The 23297-nt window shown below is 32.3% G+C and overlaps 1 protein-coding gene across 21 annotated transcripts in view; it reads left to right on the top strand.

Moving 5' to 3' along the window:
• Window positions 1-23297, top strand: part of Baz2b (bromodomain adjacent to zinc finger domain 2B) — a 361835-nt gene that overhangs the window by 162440 nt on the left and 176098 nt on the right. The window contains exon 1 of one of the 21 annotated variants that reach the window (XM_046462281.2): window positions 2666-3275. The exons of the other annotated variants lie outside the window; for them this stretch is intronic. The gene's annotated coding sequence lies outside the window, so the exon portion shown is untranslated. Of the gene's footprint in view, window positions 1-2665; window positions 3276-23297 lie in introns of those variants that run through there. 21 annotated transcript variants of the gene reach the window in all.

Below are 23297 nucleotides of genomic sequence, written 5' to 3'. Positions count from 1 at the left end.
AACTTGTTAAATGAACACAATGTAATCTTGATTGATTTAAGCTGATAATTAATATGTGCTACTTAAGCATATGCTTTCTAACATCTTTAAATGTTGAGTGGTTTTTCTTATTGCAAGAAAATGTTAAGTAAGTGTACATATGGCAGATCTGAAGACTGCTACCTTTTGCAATAGCAAAAAATGTATGTTGAACTTTCATAAAATAAGAAATTCAGAAATAACAAATCTCAGTGGTTATACAGTGGAAGTGTTCATTTAATCACAAAAATGTAATAGGTTGCATAATTCTTATTAATATGTTCAAATATGGATCAAGCAGTATTGGACATTTAATGTAAGTCATTTTGATGTCTCACAATAGTTTTCAAAATCAGTTTGGTTTTCATAGTGTTCTGAAAGATTGCCACCATAGTTGACATTCTTTTGACAAGCTTAGAAATCAAATAGCCCAAGATTTGATTAAATGTGAGTTGATTTTATACTGCACAGAAATTGTCTGTTTGGTAAAAATTGGCCTTCTGGTTCACTTAATGAAATCCTAATAAACACCTTGGCTATGTTGAACGAACATGAGCTGTTGTGTGTGTGTGTGTGTGTGTGTGTGTGTCTTAGTTTATTAATAGCTCCTATTAAGTTAATTTAGTGTTTGCTACATGCTGAGTGTTTTATTATTCACAATGAGTAATATAAAAGAAGAATTTCCAAGTTCTAGTTAAGGAGATCCCCAAATTATTACAGAGTAATATAAAACTAAATCACGTAGAGAAAGAAAGTTTTATGGGCCCAAATAGTCAGATTCTGTGAAAGCAACGTCCTGCAGGTGATGAGACCTGTTCTGATAATGAGGTGTGGTGGAAGAAATAGGAAACAACATAAAAATAATCTGGGAGGCAGGAGTACACAAGCTTAGCAATTTGGGGAGATAAAGGAGACTCAGCCAACTATAGATTTGATTTGCTACTCCCTATTTACCTCATATGAATATCAGAGTGAAGCATTGTTAAATTTTAATAGTGTTCAATCCAGATGAATGTCAGTTGACATGGTAGCAACTGACATGGTGCAGTTATTTTTTTAAGTTACTGAGTTATCTGTCCTGTTTTTGGACTTGCCAGGGAGCAGAAGAATATTTTCTGAATCTTTTTGCCTTTATAGAATCATTAGGTACAGTTAATTGTGCTGAAAGTGCTCTAAAAAGAGTGCCTGGCTGAAATACCCTAAGGAGATGGGGTGGGGGTAGGAGTTCCCTTTTCTCATTTGTCAGCTCAGAGAGGGAGTCTTTTCATAACTCACAGGGTGCCATATATACTTCTCTCCCCTTTTGTCTTATCTACAAATTCTTAATATCCAAACTCACCAACCCTTGATAAATGCCACCTTGAATAAAATAAAATATCAAATTTATTTTCTCTTCCTTTCTACATTTTTCTTCATCATTCTCTAAATTTTGGCCCTTTATGGGAAATTAAGATAATCATGGATTTTTCAAAACAAAGTAATAATTTTCTAATTTAAATTTTTGTTTTGTTTAGGCAAACGAATTACAAAATCAAACCTACCAATATCATAGGAAATACAATTTAAATTTTCTATAGTAGAAATAAGAATTGTGTTTTTGCATTCCAAGTGGCTATAGAACATATAAGTTATTTAATTTGACCAGGAAATTCAGCTGAAACTGTTAATGCCTTAATCATAGTTTTCTGAACATTCCCTCATTCACATGTCATTTTTAGTAAAGGTGATGATTAGTGATTGTTAGTGACTTGTGTTACAGTGATTTAATAGTGAAGGTATACTTCATGACAAATTAGGTATTTGTGATGAGAGATTCTGTACCCTTGGCACAGTCTTATCTGCTTGGGTGTTCTTTTTGTTGTTGATTTTATTATTATTCTGTTTTGTTGTATTTTCTATTTTAGTGCATTAACTTTATTTTGCATACTGAATTATTATAAACCTAATCTAAGCAATATAATTTTAATGTTTTGATAAGATTATATTGTTAAAAAAGTCTTGAGAGCTCTTTGCATTAAGATGAAAACATACTATGTTTATAATAAAACAAAGGTGTAGTGTTCATAAACATAGAATTTTTAAGAAATGCAATTTTTACAGATTTTTTTAAAAACTCCAAATATTTTAAAAGTAGTGACTTAGTTTATCATAGGTTTTTATTTGTCTTATACCCATAATTAATTTAAATCAACCTTCATTGAACTATATTAGAAATTTAGGGAGCAAAAAGAAGAGCAGTTTAGGGAGGAAAAACTAAGGACAAGGAAACTTAGTTTTCAAGCTAACAATTTTTTTTTAAGTGCTCACAGTTGACCATTTTTTTTTCTTTTTTGAAATACAAGTTTAAAATAATATAAGGAATAGCTTCAAGTTATGTAAACTTTTTGATTCATACGATTGAGTTTTTTTCAAAGACTGCTACATAAATTTTAAAGTAGTATTTTGGAAGTGTGCTTTGGCAAAGAATTTTAATTTTGGTCTTTTATTAAGACTCAGAAATTTCTTTTATTTACTTTCTTGAAGGAGTTGAAATTTAAAGACTTTTCCTTAGGTTTTTTTTTTTTTAAATCCTTATTTGTTTTTAAAGCAATTTGTTAGCATTTGTCTCGTTTTTATAGCTTATTTACTAAAACTAATTTTTGAAAGCTGCTTAAACCATCTCAGTTTTCAAGCATTTTTTATTTTAAACTGTGAGTTTTTTCACGTCAAGAATGAACTCCCTTTTAAAAAGGAAGAAACAAAATTCTTCTCATTGTTGGTTTTGATGTTAATAAAATTAAGAACCGATTACTTGAGACGTCAGCTTTACCTGCCTTAGTTTTGTCACGTGAGCCTTCACGTTTACTAGTGATCTAAGTGCTCCACCTGCCTTTCAGTTTGTTTACCAGGAAATCAAGATGTGTAAACTGCAGGAAGTACTATTTGACCCTCTCCGACAGTATCTCATTACAATAATTGCTAATCTCTGAATAAGACAGCCATGTTTTGTGAGTAACTGAGAGAGAGGTTGTGTTAGGTAGATTTTAGGTGTTCCAAGAAATAGAGCATTCTAAATGCTTGCTTGGATTATGTTTTCATTATAGCTTTTGATAAAAGACATATGGTGACCTTTGGGGTCAGCAAATCTAGGACACAATAGCAGGTATTCTTTCATGCCTTTTAACTGAAAGAATATCACGGCTTGTTGTTTTGGAGTGCTGTCACTGCTCTGAATCGAAAGGATAATGGCTACTTCCTGATTAAACCCACTCTCCACAGTAAGCTGCTAATGTTATACTGTCTTTTTCTCCTGTGAATGCAAGAGTATTTGATGTTTGCTTTACTTTTTATCATTGTCTTTTCATTGATAGGTCTCTTACAAATATATCTTGAAGTTGAAGTTTATAATAAGAGTAGAGACAACCTTTTTTAAGTTTGTAGGGTTTTTTTAAAAAAAATGCAAAAGTATTTCTGTTTGATATCTTAAATCCAACCATCTCATATACTTATTGTAGATTTTGGTTAAAGAAGTTAGCTATATTTAAAGACATTAGAATGATAAAATATATTAAGCTGCTACTTTCTTGGCACTCTAAGCAAAATTTTAAAAATAACTTATGGACTAAATTAGATTAATTTTTTTCAATGACTACTGGGATAAAGTAATTTTATTATTTAATAAATTTCATAATTCTGTTTACATATATTGTGTTGATAATAATTTTATTATATTAAATTGTGTTCTTAGTTAAGAGATCATCATGACTTAAAAACAATGTTCAGTATTCAAAATTTAAGAAGGGAATAATGAGCTTCTTAGCTTTAATCCTAAAGCTGGCAGTCACTCCATCTGTAGTCTTGGGACAATCATTTAAATTGCTTACCTCAGTTTTCTTGTCCACTACCATATGAGTGATTAGGTAAAATTTGCATGTGTATTTCCTGGTGGTAGTACAAACTATAAAGAAAACAATTCACAAGTATTTTATAAAATAGATAAGTGACTCTGCAGATAGGAAGACATTAAGAGCCACAGTAGACAGAAATAACAGAAAATTTTTAGAGCTTTAAAATAAACACTATTACATTAGCCTTTTAAATTGAACTGAACTCCCAGTGTTGCTCCAACATCAATATAACATAACCCAAATAATATACATATAATTGGACCCATGACTGAAATGAGAAATGGCAAGCTTGGAGATAATTTAGTAAAAGTTAAAATTTATTTAACTTTTTCTCAAAAGTCTTACTTTTTAAAATGAGATTGTTCAGAGTAGAAGGAAGAATATATGTGTATATTATAGGCCTATATGTATAGGTGACCTAAATAGTACCATATTTAATTTTTAATATCTAGTGTTGGGTATTTTGATTATATAAGAGAAATCATTTAAAAATTTTTAAAATTTGAAGGTAGTTATTGAAGAATATTATTGAGCCTAACATCTTAAAATATTCAAAAATATTCTGGGATTATGTAAATAGAATTCCTCTTTATTGAAAATTAAGGTATTTCTTCTGTAAAATGCTTATCAAGTTTATTTTTGGTGACGCAGTAATTTTTAATATAATTTCTTATATCCTAAGGAGATTCTAAATATTGTGTTTAGTTAGTTATCAAACAGAATTTAAATGATACTCTTCACATTATCTTTGCTTTACAAATTTACTAACTTAAGTAATCTATTTTTGTAATAACAAGTAATAGATGTCATGTATTAAATGCATACTATGTGCAAACATCTGGGCTAATTCTATCATCATTTTTTAAAATTTTTTGTCATTAATGGACCTTTATTGTATTTATTTATATGTGATACTGAGAATCAAATCCAGTGCCTCCTCACACATGCTAGGTGCTTGCCTCTTCCACTGAGCCACAACTCCAGTCCCCGCTGTCATCATTTAATATTGATGATAATTATGTCATGTGCAGGTACATTTATTCTATTTTAATTGATAAGGAATTGTTTTAGAGAATTTAAATAATGCAGTCAAGGTCCTTTAGCCAGTAAGTGCCAGAGTCAGACTAAAATCACTAACAGAATCTAGAATCCAGAACTCAGTCTCCAGTGTCATACATTTAAGCATTGTGTTTAGATTATGGAGATAGTAAAGGTGCTTAAATCTTTGATCTAGTTGGTTTTATTTTTTATTAATTTATCAAATGTTGCTGAGTATTTCCAAAGTGTTTGGGCCTGTAAGGAAGTATAGGTGATAACAATAGAAAGCAAAACAGAATGCTCGAAGGGGCAGAAAATTAACAGGCTCTTTACAGTATAATGTGATAACTATACAAGAGAGGTAAGCACAGAATACTAAAGTGGCACAAAGGAGAAATATCCAATGTATTGTTTTATTTACATACTTAATTCACATTTTTGTGTGCTGTTCTATGTATATGGAAAAATATCAGTAAATAAAACTTTCAAAGGTCTCTACCTTTGTGGAATGTATAGTAGACTTAGAAGTAAACAATAAATAAAGTGATATTGAGCAAAGATCAAAGAAGTTAGCTGTGTAGATGCCCTTAGGAGGAGTCTTCAAGGCAGAGAGCAAGAGGCAGGAGCCTGACTTGGTATGTGCTCTAAAATGAATGGAGGCCATTGTGATGGAAAGTAGAATGAGGGAGAAGGGAGAGTACAAGGGAGGACCTTAGAGACCACTGAAGCCTTATAAGGCTTTCTGTAGATCTGGATTATATTTTTAATTGAACTGACACATAGGTTCACTTCTGTTGCTATGCTGAGAATAGACTGTATCGTGGCAAGGCCCACCAGTTAAAAGGTTCTTATGATAATCTAAATGAAAGAAGATAGTGGCTAGGGAGAAGCAAAATCTGGATGATTTATCTGGACACAGTGACTCAAAACCTGCAATCCCACCAACTGGGGAGGCCTCAGGCAGGAGGATCACAAGTTCAAGGCCAGCCTCAGCAACTTAGTGAGACCATGTCTTAAATTAAAAAAAAAAAAAAAAAAATTAAAAAATGGTTGGGGATGTAGCTCAGTGGTAGGTCACTTTGTACAATCAATCAATCAGTCAATCAATCAATAACTGGATGTTTTTAAGGTAAAACAAAATAGTTCTTGATGGAGTAGATGTGAGAGGAAAAGGAAGAAAGGATGAATAAGGTTTTGGCTTAGCAATTAAAAGATGATGTTGGGTTTTCAAGTGGAACATATTTGGAATGGGGATGGAGAAACAGGACTTCAGGTTTGGATATGGTAGATTTGAAATGTCTATGTGCAATTGGAAATATAGGAAGGTTCTACAGAGGAGATAACAACCTAAATTGGGATTGAAGAATGAATTGCATTTACTCAGCCAAAGAGGTAGTTGGTAATGGAATTCAGGAGCATTTGCTATAATACTTAAGTGAATCTTTGCATTTTTATGGTTTTACATATTTACTAACTAGAGTAACATCTAAGCATCTGAAAAATAATAAGACTTAAAAAGTGAAAAAACTGTTTATATCAAAGAAATAATTATTCTGGATATCCAAATTTTTAGAGTATTTCAGTAACTACTATATTCATGAGTATCATACCAGCATGCTTTTACATTTGTTGATTCTAAACATAGCACTCTAAGATAAATAAATATTTCATTTCATATTTAGAGAAAATGAATGTGAGGCAGATTAATATTTGCCTGACATTATAATAAAAATGGTGAAGCTAAAGACTGGATTTAAATCCAGGTCTTTAGATTCTGTTGATAATGTTCCTTATGTTAAAAAAAAAAAAGTATGTGATGTTAATTTTTGTATTATTTTGAGGTCTTGTTGAACATTAATTTTTGTTCTGCATTGTAGCAAAGTGATAGTCTTGGGACATAAATTTTATAGATTCTTAATCATGGAGTCAAGTCATTTGTACAGCTTTCACTATAGTTACCTAGTACAGATACTCCTTCTACTCCTGGCTCCCAGCCCAATGTATAATGTTTAATGAATGCTTTAAAAAATTATAGTTGCTATCATCATCATCTTCATTCCTTTTCTAATATGCTATAACTTTGGAATAACAGCCCAAACTTGTTGGATTCATGTATAAATTTTAATTCCTGAAATATAAATCATATAAGAACTTTTTAATAAATAATAATTCTTAACTCATGTTCTGTCAGCTTGGAGACTATTTTTTATTTCTTTCCCTTTTTGGTTTGGCCAGTGAGCTTGCTGTACAACCATGTTTCTGACTGGAAAAGTAATAATTTTTAAGATGCCAGTGGGTATTTTCATTGTAAAAGTGAATATGTTGTTCTACTGTAGTAGGAAATATAAATATAGTTGTTCTTTGAAGCAGTTTTACTTTTGATGTAACAATGCCAAATTTAAAATTTTAAAATTTTTTCTTCTGAATCAAAATATAATTATACTTTTTTAATCTTCATGTGAGTTAATATTGTTTACATTTATAATATGTGTTTAAAGACACAGTTAACAAATCAAACAAATAGCAGTTAAGAAATATTTTTCCAAAGATATAACATAAAAAAGTACTAATAAAATAAAATTACAAAAAAAGAAAACAGGGGCTGGTGTTGTGGCTCATTGGTAGACCACTTGTCTAGTACATGCGAGGCCCTGGGTTCTATCCTCAGCACCACATAAAAATAAACAAAGGTATTGTGTCCAACTACAACTAAAAAAATAAATATTTAAAAAAAATAAAATTTTAAAAAGCACAAAACCCTACTGTAGATAAAAGTAGTCTGATGACTCTAAAATAGCTCATTTTAAAGCATTTACTCTGAAAATGGGCAGAAACTTTACCTAGGCTTTATATACCTAGGTTTCTGAAAGTACGTGACTTTAGTGCAGCTATTTTGATGCATTTCTCAAAAACAGGGATTGAAGCCAGGGGTTCTTTACCACTAGGCTACATCCCTAGTCCTTTTAAAATATTTTTTTTTTTAGACAGGGCTGGGGTTGTGCCTCAGTGGTAGAATGCTTGCCTCAAATGTGTGAGGCACTAGGTTTGATTCTCAGCACCACATGTAAATAGATGAATAAAATAAAGGTCCATCAACAACTAAGAAAATACTTTAAAAGAATTTTTTTTTTTTGAAACAAAGTCTTGCAAAGTTATTGAGGATTTTGTTGTTAAGACAGGATTTGAACTTGTGACCTCCTGCCTCAGTTACTGGAATTAAAGATGTGTAACACTGTGCCCAGCCATTTCTTAAAATTTTTATGTTGTTTTTTTCAAAGAACAACAACAATTTTAAAAAGTGTATTTATCCTTTCTATTATTTTTTCTGAAGTCTTCTATTTCATTATCATGCCTTAAAGACTTCTCTTAAGTATGTTTATTTTAAGCATTATTTAAGTAAAAGAAAAATTTAGTTGGTTATTTTTATTATCACTAAAATAACTGTAATTATCATATTAATTAATTCTGTTAAGGATTATAATTTTATATCCTAAATATTTCTACTTAGGCATAGAAAATATTAGTGTATATGTTAAATGCTTGTGTATTACTCACCATTTAAAAAGTTATATTTGAATAGTTTCTTGTCTTTGATTCAGTCAAGAAAAAAAATGGTCAATTAGAAATTTCTTTTTAAAGTATTCATTATTGTCTATCTTTAATAATCATACTGAACTAAATCTGTTATATCCTTGATTAATTGGAATGCTCAGAGAATGAGCATTCTGATTAATTTTTTTCTGGAATGTGGTCTCTTACCATTTATTATAGAAAATTTTATTTAATACATTTGTGCAGGTATAAAATCGAAAAATTTTTGTTAATTTGAAGAAGTAGGTTGCTACTGAGTCTTGATTTCTCAGTGTGAGCTATTGCTAGTCTAGTTTGGCAAACAAAGTACAAACAAATATTACATATGGTTGTTGATTTGATAATTTGAGCAATTAATCTTGTTTTGTAAGCAAAGCATAATGAAATATTAACTATGTACCAGTAATTTTAAAACACTAGGAATGTCAAAAGGAAGATAAGATTAATTGCCGAATGAGTGATATAAATAACTAAAATACTTCACTAGAATAACAGGGCGAGGGGAAGTTTTTTTTTAAGGAAAAGGAACCTGTGCAAAATTTTGAAGCAGTGAAGGACTTCAAACTTCAAAAAAATTAAAAATGAGATTAAGATACAATTCACATTTAAAGTTGCAAAATACATTTAACATAAATGTTGCCATTTCAATTTTTTGGGGGGTGTGCTAGGGATCAAATTCAAGGCGTTGCATATACTAGGCAAATGCTCTACCACTGAGCTATACCATAGCCCCAGTTTTGACCAGTTTTATGCAGGCAGTTTAGTGGCATTAATTATATTCAATGTTGTGCAACCAACACTGCTATTTCCAAATTCTTTTCATTACCCAAACAGAAACTAATCATTAAGCAATGACTTTCCATTTCTTCTACCTTCCAGCTCTACTAACCTATAATCTACTCTTTGTCCCTAGAAGATTTCTGATAAGTAAAATACTAAAGTATTTGACCCTTTTTTGGTCAGATTTATTTTACTTAGCATTAAGTTTTCAACCATGTTGTAGCATGTTTCAGAACTTCATTGTCTTTTATGACTCAACTGCATATATATAAATAAAACAAAATATATGTTCATTTATCATATTTATTCATTTATCTGTTTGTAGGGCATCTTCTCACGTCTTCCCGAAGTATTTTTTGAAGTCTCTGCTTTTTTTTTTTTTGGTAGTATTGGGGTTTGAACCCAAAGTTTGCACATGGTAGACAAGTGTTCTACCACTGAGTTCATCTCCAGTCCCTGTTTTAAAATTTATTTTCAGACAGGGTCTTGCTAAATTACCCAGTCTGGTTTTAAACCCCCTTCACAAACCTTTCAGGTAGCTGAGATTACACATGTACACCATTGTGCCAGGTTTATATTTAGCTTTTTGAGGCACACCAAACTATTTTACACAACAGTTGAATCAAGAGGCTGAGGTTATAACTTAGTGGTAGAATGCTTGCCTAGCACTTGTTGAGGCACTGGATTCAATTCTCATTACCACATAAAAATAAAGAAAATAAAGATATTGTGTCCGTGTACAACTAAAACTTTTTTTTAAAAAGTTGAATCAAGTATTAACATATTCTATTATAACATATAAAGTATGTAAAGGATTAAGCTTAATGAATATTGGTCTCAGGACATAGCCTGTATTTTATTTTTTAAAAGAAAGGAAAACAGAAAGCCATATGTATTATGTGTAAGAACATGTGCGCGCATTACTAGAGATTGAACCCATAGGTCTTCTACCACTGAGCTACATCTCCAGCCCTTGCTAGGTTGCTGAAGCTGGCTTGGAACTGGGGATTCTCCTGCCTCAGACTCCCAAGTCTCTGGGATTATAGGCATGTACCGCATACCAATAGTTACTTCGGAAAGTAAATTTAAAGAATAAAATAAACTTTCTGGTTATATGTAATCCCAGTGTTGCTTAATATTTTATAGAACAATATCATTGAATTTGGATATCTTATTCACTAGAGACTCTGTTATAGAAGGATGGTATTGATGTTTCCACAGTTAATTCACAAAATAATGTAGTTCTGCCCAGTTTAAGATATGTTTATTTTGGATTGGTTTTTGAGCACTATAAAGTAAATTCACTCAATTATATGTAACTGAAAATTATCTCCAATATACTCTTTAGTTATTTCATATTAATTTATTTTCCTAAATATATGTTAATGTTTCATAGTTTTAAATCTGAGGGAGAAGACTAGGCATTTCAATTGGTGTTTTTGAGACAAATGTTAAAAGTATATATTCTAGAATTCAGTGTGAATTAGGAGAAAACAGGGCTCACTGGCTTGATAAGATCATTAGAATCCAAGAAATCGGGCAATATTGTAATAGGGAAACTTTTTGGTCTAACTACAATGGATTTATAATACTACTAGAATGGATTTATAATATTGCAAACCCACAAACAATAATGAATGACATTTGTGGATTCATTAAAGAACTGAACAATACTGACAGATATAATGGGTAATCCTGATGAGAATATTGTTTAGGGCATCAAAGAGTAATTTCTATACAAAATGAAGAATAATTAGAAGTTCCTTTAAAATTTCTCATCAATGGGTATACATGAGAATAATTGATACATAGGCAGTTTAAAAGAGCTGACAATTTTGTGAATATTGACAATTCATGGAATTTTTTTTTTTTGATTGGGAGAAACTTTTGAGGCAAGTTGCCTTAAATAAATTTGAGTCCAGTGAATTTTTCCACACCTAAATAGGAATTGATAGTAATATTACCACAGGTTAGGCTTAGAGAAATCTCTTGGTAAATAAATTTTCACTTGAAAGCAAAATTTCAATAGTTTATTGAACACAGAATTGAGGTGGACTAAATACTTTGAATGACCTTCTAAATAGTTAAAACATTTTCATCATGACAATGCTGATCTGGCAAGAAAGTAATGAGTAGGCAAAACGAGGTGGTGTACTCCTATAATCCCAGCAATTTGAGAGGCTGAGGCAGGAAAATCACAAGTTTGAGGCCAGCCTCAGCAACATAGCAAGGCCTTAAGTGACTTAGCGAGAGCCTTTCTCAAAAAGTAAAATTGTCTGGGGATGTGGTCCAGTGGTTAAGTGCCCTTGGGTTTAATCTCTAGTTTAAAAAAAGTTCATGGGACCAAAACTAAGTGAAATACAAAAAAGTTTCCTCCACTACTGGGAGTGCACCCAAAGGTACTCTATCTGAGCTATATCCCATCCGTTTTTGTTATTTTGAAATATGGGCTCACTAAATTGCTGAGACTGATCTTGAACTTGAATCGTAAGTTTGAGACTAGTCTGGGCAATTTAGGCAAACTTATTTGCCTCAAAATAAAAAATAAAAAAGGATTGCTGATGTAGCTCAGTGGTAAATTCCCCTGGGTTCAATCTCTAGTATCCCACCCCTCCAAAAAAAATAAAATTATCAAGGAAAACGAACACCTTACACAAATAGTAAATGGAACCGTCAAATCAGAAAAATAAGAAAGAATAAAAGTAGGTAGGAACAACAGAAGGAAGGAAAAATAAAGTTGAAATAGAGTTTATTTAAAATTAGGATTGTAGTTGCCAAGTTCCTGTCTGTCTCCCTTCTAGGTCCTTTAATATTTATTGTTGAGTTTGGAGTGATAGAATGAAGGAAATGTTTGGGGCAAACTGGCCCCAATTTTTTTCCATTAAACTTTGTTTTAATGGATCTCAAAATTGGGTGATAGATTTTTGGTCAAGTTGTTACTGACTTTAAAAACTAATAAAACTCATTCTACCATCTTTCTTACCCTCATATCCTTTCCTTTACCTCCCCCCGCCCTTTTCCCTATCCAGATTTTCTCCATTCCTCCCATGTTCCCTCCCATCCTCATTATAGATCAGCATTCACATATCAGAGAACAAATTTGGCCTTTGATTTTTGGGGGATTGGCTTACTTCACTTAGCACAGTATTCTCCAACTCCATCCATTTACCTGCAGATGCCATGGTTTTATTCTCTGTTAATGCTGAGTAATATTCCATTGTGTATATGTACCACAGTTTCTTTTTCCATTCATCTATTGAAGGGCATCTAGGTTGGTTCCATAATTTAGCTATTGTGAATTGTGCTGTTATAAACATTGATGTTGCTATGTCACTATAGTATGCTATTTTTATGTCCTTTGGATGCAAACTGAGGAGAGGGATAGCTGGGTCAAATGTTGGTTCCATTCCAAGTTTTCCAAGGAATATCCATACTGCTTTCCACATTGGTTGCACGAATTTGCAGTCCCACCAGCAATGTATGAGTGTGTCTTTCCCCCCACATCCTTGCCAACACTTATTGTTGTTTGTCTTCTTAATAGCTGCCATTCTGACTGGAGTTAGACCCCTAAGTACATGTATAAAGACACAAATGGCATGACTCTACTTTGTGTATAACCAGAGAAATGAAAAATTGTGCTCTATATGTGTACTATGAATTGAAATGCAATCTGCTGTCATGTATAACAAGTTAGAGTAAATAAATAAATTTTAAAAACTAATAAAACTAATGAAATTGCCACAGACACACAAAAACAAATACAAAACAAATACAAATATAAAACCTAAAGGTTTTATGATACATTATCATCATTAACCAGACTTCTACTATGAAATGATCAGTTGTGACAAATAGTTTTGAGACAGTTCCTCCACTACTCCTTAAGACTGGGGTGGTAGATGTTAGGGATAATATTCATTTAGCCTCCTGAGCTGTCTAGGTAGACTTGGTCACCATGTCAGCTCCAGCAGCCTTCTGGTATACTGTTTTGATGACACCCACAGCAATTATCTGTCTCATATCATAATAGCAAGATGTCCCAGGGAAGAATAGAGAAACCCTCAGTATACATGGGCTTGCCTAGAACTGTGTCAATGATGACACAATCACCAGGTTTCCAAAATTTAGGTTCATTTTTCAGCTTCATAGCAGAACAATGATCAATGTTTTCTTTCTGCTTAGTTGACTTATAAGTAATGTGAGCTACATGTTCAGTACAGGGGCATAATCAGCACTGACTTGGTCTGGATAGTTCAGGATAATCACTGGTCAGTGAAGCTAGCTGCTTCCATTTTGTGTCACTTTTGCTTCATCAGCAACATTGCCTGACAAACATGTAGTAGGAACTCCTTATCTGTAAGATTAGAATAATAATTCCTGACTTACCTATTCTGTGATTTCTGTTAGGATAAAATGAAAATCTATGTGTATACTTTTTTTTTCAAATTATAGAGTTCCATATAAATGTTAATGATTATTATTATGCATTTTCATTCAAAACTTCTACTAAGATCTTATAGGCTATAAGAAAGGTTTCTCAAGGATCTCACAGTGTGGTAGGGTGCCAGATATCAAAACAAAATCTCCATATAGTACAATGTTTTAAGTGCATTAATTAAGAGATATAGAAGAGTAACAAGAGAGAAGTACCTTAGACTTCCTCACAAATTATACTGGTTCCCCAGAGAGGAGGTGTTACCTGAGATGAGGCCGAAAATATGAGTAGGAGTTTGGCAGGAAATAAGAGAAGGACATCTGAGAGAGTGAACATCATATACCAAACACACAACTTGATGCAGGGGAAATTAATATATTTGGGAATGACAAGAGGTTTAATCATCTAATATATGAGAAGTGAGTGGGAAAGGGAACCAAAGAAGTCAGAGCTTATTAAGAACTTTGTGCTTAGCAACGAACTGGGATATAGAGTCACTAAAAGATTTTAAGTATGGGAGTGACACAAACATATTCTTCTATTAAAAGGATTTTTCCTTCTTGAAAAAACAAATTACGGATGTCTATATGAAAGAGAACTGGAGGAAAGAGAAATAGAGAGACCTCTTAGGAGGCTCTTGCGGTATTTCAGATAAGAGTGAATAGTTTATGTTTTCAGGCTTATTTATCTCTGTTAAATCCCTCTGTTATAAAAATCTGGCAAGTCACATGACTTTTGGAATGAGGTTGTGGAACAAGTCTGGCAAGTACTTAAGTACTGGGGATTGAACCCAGGGATACTCTACTGAGCTATTTCCCCAGCCTTCTTTTTGTTAGTATTATTATATTTTTAATATATAATTTTTTGTCAGAGATAGACATTTATTTTATCTATTTATTTATTTATATATAGTACTGAGAATCAAATCTAATAACTCACACATGTGAGGCAAATGCTCTACAGCTGAGCCACAACCTCAGCCCTTATTTTTTATTTTGAGGCAGGGACCTTGCTAAATTGCCAAGGCTGACCTTGAACTTGCAATCTTCCTGCCTCTTTTTTCTGAGTAACTGGGATTACAGTCACGTGCCACTGTACCTAGAATTTAGTTATTTATAATTTTGGACAAACTTGTTAGTTCTCAAACCAAGTGATATAGAATTAATAAATTTTTAAGAATTATATACACCATGCGGCGGGGATAGGTGAAACTGGGGAATAATATTGGGCAAATTAGGAGCTAGGGATATATGTAGCTCAGTGGCAGAGCACTTGCCTTGCATGTGTGAGGCACTGAGTTCTCAGCACCACATAAAAATAAGTAGATAAAATAAAGGCACGCTGTTCATTTACAACTATAATTTTTTTTAATTGGGCAAATTATATTGTTATATTATGTGCATGTAACAAATGTATAACAAGTGACTCCCCCCATTATGTATAACTCTAACATACCAATAAAAATATGGAAAATATATATAACATGGAGTTGAAAGATTAAATATAGATGAGTGCCCGAGTTTGGTGAATAACTTGATTTCCTGTATTATCTCATTATATAACACATGAAAAGTCATACTAAAGACATTCTTCATTTAGTCTTGCATTTAGAGCCTACAAATAGCAATCAGAGACAATTCAAGTCAAATAACATTTTATCACACAGGGATCTAAATACTTTTAAAAAAATTAAAAAAGCTTTATGGAGATATAATTCATATCCCATAAATTGTATCATATAATTTGCCCATTAAAATATACAATTCAGTTTTTAGTGTATTCAGAGTTGAATAATCTTACCATAATAAAACATTTCATCATCCCCCAAAGTAGCCCAGTACCTGTTGGAAATCACTCCCCAATTTTCACCAACCTATCCTGAGCTCTAGGCAACCACTAATTTACTTTTGTACTATGAAGATTTTTCTTTTTTGGACATTTCACATAAATGGAATCATGCAACACATGGTTATTTTTTACTGACTTATTTGACTTAGCATAATGTTTTCAAAGTTCTTCTGTGTTGTAGCATGTGTCAATTCTTCATTTCTTTTTATTGTTTGAATAATAGTTCATTGTATGCATGTAACACATTTCATTTATCCATTCACCAAATGATAGCCATTTGGACCATTTCCACTTTTACATAATAACTATGAACATTTTTTGTGTGGACAAATTTTTGTGTGAATGTATGTTACCATATTTCATGAACATATAATGAAGATTAGAGGATAGAATTATACTTCTGAATAGAATTGCTGGATCATGTGGTAATTTTTTGATTAGCCTTCTGAGGAATCAACATATTCTTCAATTTTGAACATTTGAGGTAGAATATTTGAGCATTTAAAGTACTGATAGTTTTGTAGTTTTGGTAGGTTTACTGTTTGTTTTTATCATTAGACTATATTCTAATCATCAGCAAGGTATTTGTAAAGGATACTTACGGAATAATATTTTATCATTCCAATGTTCATTTTTAGAATGATTTTATTATTGAATTGGTAATTTGTTTTACCTTGCATAAAAAGTCAAAAAATTTTGGCTCATACTTATTGTATGACTGTATTTAGTTGTTAAATGTTGTTTCATGTATTTAATGGAGACCATGTTTTGACATGTTTGGGATGGATACTTTGGGCATTATATTATAATATCTGAGTATTGTCACAGAGGGTCTTGATTATTCCAAATGAAACCTATAGATATTAGATTAGTATTTGGGCATGTCAGTACAGTAAGATATGGACAAATGTATGCAATTCAGAAAATAATAAAAATTCTGAGGAAAATGAATGGACCATATTTGAAAGCATGATAATATATAAATTGACTAAATTTTATAGTTAAAATAATGGTGAAAGGAATTGTAGTATTTATTCGTGGATATGAGGAGCTTGTCAATGTCAAAAAGGAGAAATCTTGGTCCCAAAATTACTGTGAAAAAGGAAGTTATAGTCTGAATTAGTTTTTTGAATAATGAAGGTTATAAAATCATGTATTAACTTTTAGGAAAAATAGTTTTAATATTTTGGTTATCTAAAAACTAAAATAGAAATGTCATTTTTATCTAAAAATAAAACTTCAAATTTTATTTTTATTTAAAATAAAGATGACATTCTTTTGAGGGTCAGATTAATAGGAGATAGCCTAATGTATTCTTTAAACCTCAATTCCAATTTACCTGTGAAAGAAATCTGCTTGAAATTATAAATCCTCTTTACATTTTACATTTCTCTTTGCTCACATTTAAATTATGAAAGATATAATGTTGACTTCTATTGAGCTGTTTTGCCAACCTTGTATCTTTGAGGAAAGTACAGGTATTTTCTTCTTTGTAGTTTCCTGGCTAAACTCATTAGAACAAAAATATCTAGAAGCAAGTGTGCTAGACCCTGGCTTTATAATAACTCTTTGAAGTAAGTTTAATTAATCACATTTATTTATTTATTTATTAATACTATTTAGTTGTTAATGGACCTTTATTTTATTTATTTATATGAAGTGCAGAGAATTGAACCTAGTGCCTCACATATGCTAGGCAAGTGCTCTACCACTGGGCCACAACCCCAGCCCTAATTACTTCAGAAACTAAGGCTCAACAGACCTAAAGGCTGAATGCAGTGAATTCATAAAACAAATACAGAGTAATAAAAAAAATCAATGTAATTAACAGCTTCCTGTGTAGAAGCTATATTTCAGAGATGGGAAGTTGTGGCCTAAGATTTCTCAGATACAACTTTGTGGATAAAGTGACTGTTAGGTCTATATTTAAAGGACAATAGTATTTGAATTATTGGAAGAGAAAACCGAATATGTCTCAATATAAATAGCATGAGTGAGGTGATGAGAATAGACAAGAATAAGCACGACATTTGTAGTGAAGTTTTCTAACCAGCCTCTTTAGATTGCTGGTAGAAACCCTCTTTAGTAACCCACTAAAACTCAAGTAGAAGCATAGGTATTTGGAAGCCTACAGAGAAGTCTTACAGAATATAGGAAAATCAAAAAGGCAGGTCTAAGGAAAAAAAACTGGGATTAGCTAATTCTGATCTGTGCAGTCAGGGATACTTAACTTCTCTACACATGTACTTTCTATCATTATTTCCTTAGGCCTACAGCCATAATGAACACCCAGCTCAACAATAACTTTCCCTGTTTCTGTCAGTTAAAATCTCCATATGAGAAAGAATCTGATTAGATCATAGCATCTTTTAGAGGCAAATATCACGTAGTACAAATTTCCGATTATATGTTGGATCACGTTTGTTTCAGATAGCTTTTTGAGGATATCTGTAATACTGTGAATTGAACTCATTACCTCTGCTTGCTAAGCATTTACTCTGCCACGGACCTACATGCCTAGTCCCCATGTTTCAGACATCTTTGATCATAGGGATGGGGTCATTGTGGCCCACTGTTAAGGAACAAGGATTTTATTAGCAGCAAGAAGTGCTACCTGATGTATTAGCTGGATTAAAAAGGGGAAGCATGAGTGAAGAAGAAGGAAAAAATAATGGATCGTGGATCTTCCTACTCTCTGGTTGGGAGTGAAATATGAGCATGTGGTCTTTGTAGATATTAAAATTTAAAAGTTTAGAAAAACAAAGAAAATTGAGAGTATAGATGAATCATAAATGTAATCATTAGAGAATAAAGTTATATAATGTTTATTATAAAACAATTATAAATCTGTGCTTAAAAATTTTGGCATGAGTGAGGTGTATTCTAATATGAAAATTTAGTTTTAGAAATATTCTGCTTTCACATCATGTTTTTATATTTTCTGAGTATGAGAAAATGTGTAGATTTTAATGTAAATACCTCTCTCTAGTCATTAAGAAAATAAGGAATAAATATTATATCTTCCCACTGCTTATTTAATTGCTTACTCTCTCCGGGCTCATCTACATATATAGCCCCCCAAAAGGCCACTGTCTCCTGATTCTATACCGTATTCTAATACCTGGTACCAAGGTGACTGTTACATAGCTCAATTTCTTGCAAGTAAGAATCTGTTTAGGGCTGAGGATGTGGCTCAAGCCGTAGTGCGCTCACCTGGCATGCGTGCGGCCCGGGTTCGATCCTCAGCACCACATACAAACAAAGATGTTGTGTCTGCCGAAAACTAAAAAAATAAATAAATATTTAAAAAAAAAAAAGAATCTGTTTAATTTGATTTTGATTAGGTTTCTATTATGGTTTCAACCCTACTATATAAATCCTTTCATTACATCTCAAGTACCTAGCATTTTCATGTTTTAATAAATGCTTTTTGAAAGATCAAACATCTGATATTTTTATAAATGTTTAAATTTTGTGTAATTGTATAATCACTTGTAGTGTCTAGGTAAAATAACTTTGATATCCTTAATTGAGTTGAGCATACAAAGGAAAAGACTAGCATTTGGGTTGCATACCAGGTGCCCAGCTAATTTAACATTCCTTATCTATATTTTAGGTTAAGAATATATGCCCCTGAAACCTACAGGAATTCTATAAATTTTGTACATATGCTCTCACATTCATGGACTATATAAAAAGCCTAGATTCTGCTAGTGTAAAGTAGTGTATATGTGTGAATGTGTGGACAGACATGTACAGATGTGTATGTATAAAGTAGTAATCATATATGTAGAGCAATATATACATATATATATGCTAACATTATAAAATTGTAGTTAGAATGACTAGGGATTGTAAAATCCTTTGCTTTCTTATAAATGTTTCTCAAAACCACTTTAGCAAATACCTTGATATTTTTTTAATGGATCCCATTATGTGAATTTTATGACCTCTAATGATCTATGACTCAAAGTTTTTAACTTATTTTGCTCTAAGTGGGATTAAAGAATTCAATAAATAGGAAGGACTTAGAATTTTAGAGTTGGTAACCAGTGTGTCTTGTATATTATTTATATTTGCTTTGCCAAATGAATAGTAGGTTCTTATAGAATTCTGATATGAGTTCTATTTATATAAGTATATGGAATACCAAATTTATCTTAACTCTTAAAGTCCTCCCTATACAGAATGTCATCAGCATATTGGAAGGACAAATGGAAACCCAGGCAAAAATGTTTTGTTTCTGTTCCTTTTCTTTGATGTCATCTTTTCTCCATATTAAATTCTTTCCTCTCTAAATTTGTTGAGAGTTTATAGCAAGTATATATTTTGGTCTCTTTCTGCCAGTAATAACTGGACTTACAATGTTGCAAATGGAACAAAACGCTTAAGTCCTACAAGGGATATTTTGGTGGAGAAATTTGAGAAGTAATGAAAGATCTAATGAGTTATTTGAAGTTATCTTCTGAGTGAATCATTTAAATAAATAGTTTTAAACTCATATAATCTTCATTTAATGAAATCCCCAATATTTTGGTGATGGTAAATATAGTCATTGAAGAAAACATACAGCACAATAATAGTTTCAGTTCCTTTACAGAGGAAACTGCTGACTCAGATAACTTCTTGCACATCAGTCTTCCTTTAGTGAGGTAGTATCTACCCTATAGCTGCCAACTCATGCTTTAACAGTTTTAACTGTCTAGTTACCCAATATTAGGCTTCCTCACTAAGCAAGAAAATTTCAGTGTCTGAGAAAAGGTATTATCATTTACATCAGTGCAATGGAACTTTCTAGAATATGGTGTACTCTTTAGCACTTGAAATTTTACTCATGTAATTAAGTTTCTGCATGTATTTAATGGATTCCCTATTGAATAATGCTGATTTATATATTGTTTGGATACCTTGATTTTGGTTTTATCAAAATTGCTTGCTGTCTAGTTACATGTGGTCCTCAAAGTGGTATAAAATGTAATGAGTGGGCCTGATATTTTTAATCCAGTTGAAGATATAACCACAAAGAGAAAAACTATTTAAAATGACTTCTCAATATTATAGTTTGATTATATATCTCTAGTGGACTGTATTCTGAGAATTAAAAGAACTATGTTTGTTGTGTTAGTGTTGCTATTGTTTTTGTGAACTTATAGTTATCTATAAGTCATAAATCAAATGAGTAATTAATTTTGTGTTGAGTTCTGAAAGTTAAAACTGAGATTTTTGAAGATTAAAAGCAAAGACTTGGGGCTGGGGTTGTGGCTCAATGGTAGAGCACTTGCCTAGCATGGGTGAGCCATTGAGTTTGATCATCAGCATCACATAAAGATAAATAAATAAAGGTATTGTGTCTACAACTAAAAAATATTTTAAACAACAACAACAAAAAAAAAAAAACCCAAAGACTTGGGCTGGGTTTGTGGCTCAGTGATAGAAAGCTTGCCTAGCATGTGTGAAGCACTGAGTTCAACCCCCAGCACCACATAAAAATAAACAAATAAAATAAAGGTATTGTGTCCATCTACAAGTAAAAAATATTTTTTTAAAAAAACAAAAGATTACAAATGTAAAAATTGATGATACAATAAAAAATTTGTAGTTTTGAGTTTGAATTGAAAGTGTATGACCTGTCATTACAGAATGAAATTCAATATTTTTCATTCAGAAGTTGTGTTTATCATTTGAGCATAGCTTCATAATTCAGAAGTTTTTAATAAACAAGTTCACAATAAAAACTTTTTTTGAAAATGTAATTCTGTAAAACATTGAAAAAAATCTACTTTAACAAAGACATTCCCTGTGCATTTTCTAATGGTATTCAGGTTTTACAATTATAAACCTTGTTTTATATAAAGGTAAAAATACTTCAAGAGGTTGTTCACTGTTTTTACAATGTGATAGAAGGTTTTTATTTTCTATTTTTCTCTGTTTAATCTGGCTTTAAGAGAGAGTGACTCCAAAGCCTTGAATATGGGGAGGAAGGGGAGAATGTGAAAAGTGATATTCAGGAGTTCTAGTGCCAAAGATGCATAGGTGGAGAGGTGTGTTTGGGAAGAATCAGAGAAGGAAGGCAGCTGGCACCAGAAGCAACTGGCCTGGAACACTTCCACACCTCCATGGAGGCACTGCATTATGACTTCGAACACCCCCATTACCTTGCCAGAACATACTCTCTGGTGGTAAAGGTCACAGCCAGTTATTCCACAGCAGGTTCAGAGCTTCAGGAGAGGCCAGGGTGGGGCCCAAATTCAAGTATTTTTTACTGAATTATTTTATGTGTAAAATTTGATAATTTTAAAATAGGTTTGATAGGATACAAGCCTCAGTATCAGGATTTTACAACTTAATAGTTATAGCACTGCTATGTTTCTTACTATTTTTTTTTTCTTTCTTTTTCTGGAGATTGATTCTAGGGGTGCTTCTGAGCTTCATCCTTGGTCTTTTTTTATTTTGAGAAGGGGTCTTATTGAGTTGCTGAGGCTGGCCTTGAACTTCTGGGTCATCCTGCCTCAGCCTCCAGAGTTGCTGGGATTATAGGCATGTACCACCATGCCTGGCATTGTTTTTCTTTTGAAATACGATGTATTATTTTAAGGCACATAAATACTACACATTTTTATTTATTCAGCAAATATACAGTAAGCAACTATTTGGGGTGAAGTATTCCTCCAAGTCTCTATAGGAGATATATGATAAGATATACATGATTTCTATTCCATAAACTTACAGGTTATTAGGTAGATTTTTGCAAGTTTATAATTAAAATAAAGAATAAAGTGCGATAAGTACAAAGAAAGAGGCACTGATACTTTTAAAAGATAGAATTTGGAACTTTTGATTTCTTCAGATTATCATTAGTCACAGTGGTAAGGGTTTAGAATCTGACTTTTAGCTTCGATAATCAGATAAACATCATTGGAGTGTAATGTTGGCCTGGGGTTTGAAGAACAGGGAGAATTTGATATGTGGATATGGGGCAGGAGTGAAGAACATTGTTAAGGAGAGGAGTACCACAGGAATTGATCCCAGGTTTGGGGAAAGTGTAGTATAGGAACCAGCTCATGACTAGTTCATTTGACTGAAGCATACAGAGAAAGTAAATTTTGAGGGCTGGGGGTATAGCTCAGTGAGCCTAGCTAGCATGAGTAAGGCATGAGTTTTATCTCCAGCATTGATTGTGGGGGCATGAGGAACAAGTTTTGAGAAGTGAGAAAAATCTGTAAAGTCAGCCTAAGTAGTTTGAGTTTGATTCTGTTAATGTGAAGAAGGGTAGGGGAGAATAAATATGTGCTATCACAATTTTTTTTCAGACAGTTCAAGGGGAGAGAAGAAGTATTTAGATGACAAGTCAGGGGGAGGAAAAATTGGAAAAAAATTAGATACTAATAATAGCTGTCTTTAGCAAGAGATAGCAATAAAAGATAATAGAGAATTTTGACTTCTATTATGGTAAGATGAGGTTTAGGTCAGCCATAAAAAAAGAATGATTTTATGACATTTGCCAACAAATGGGTGGATCTGGAGATTATCATGCTAACTGAAGTGAGGCAGTCCCCAAAAACCAAAGGTCTCATGTTTCATCTGATAGGTAGAAGCTAACCCACAGGAGGGGAAGAATAGAAATGCAGTAGATTAGACAATAGGGAATGGAGGAGGAAGAGGGGAGATAAGTAAAAAGAACAGTGGAATGAATTTGACAT

This window comes from Marmota monax, unplaced genomic scaffold (genome assembly GCF_021218885.2).
Source record: "Marmota monax isolate L192 unplaced genomic scaffold, Marmota_monax_Labrador192_F-V1.1 WCK01_AAM20220418_F8-fsc00129, whole genome shotgun sequence".
In the NCBI taxonomy this organism is placed as follows: Eukaryota; Metazoa; Chordata; class Mammalia; order Rodentia; family Sciuridae; genus Marmota; species Marmota monax.
Note: the sequence above shows the minus strand (reverse complement) of the source record. Positions and strands in the feature narration are given on the sequence as shown.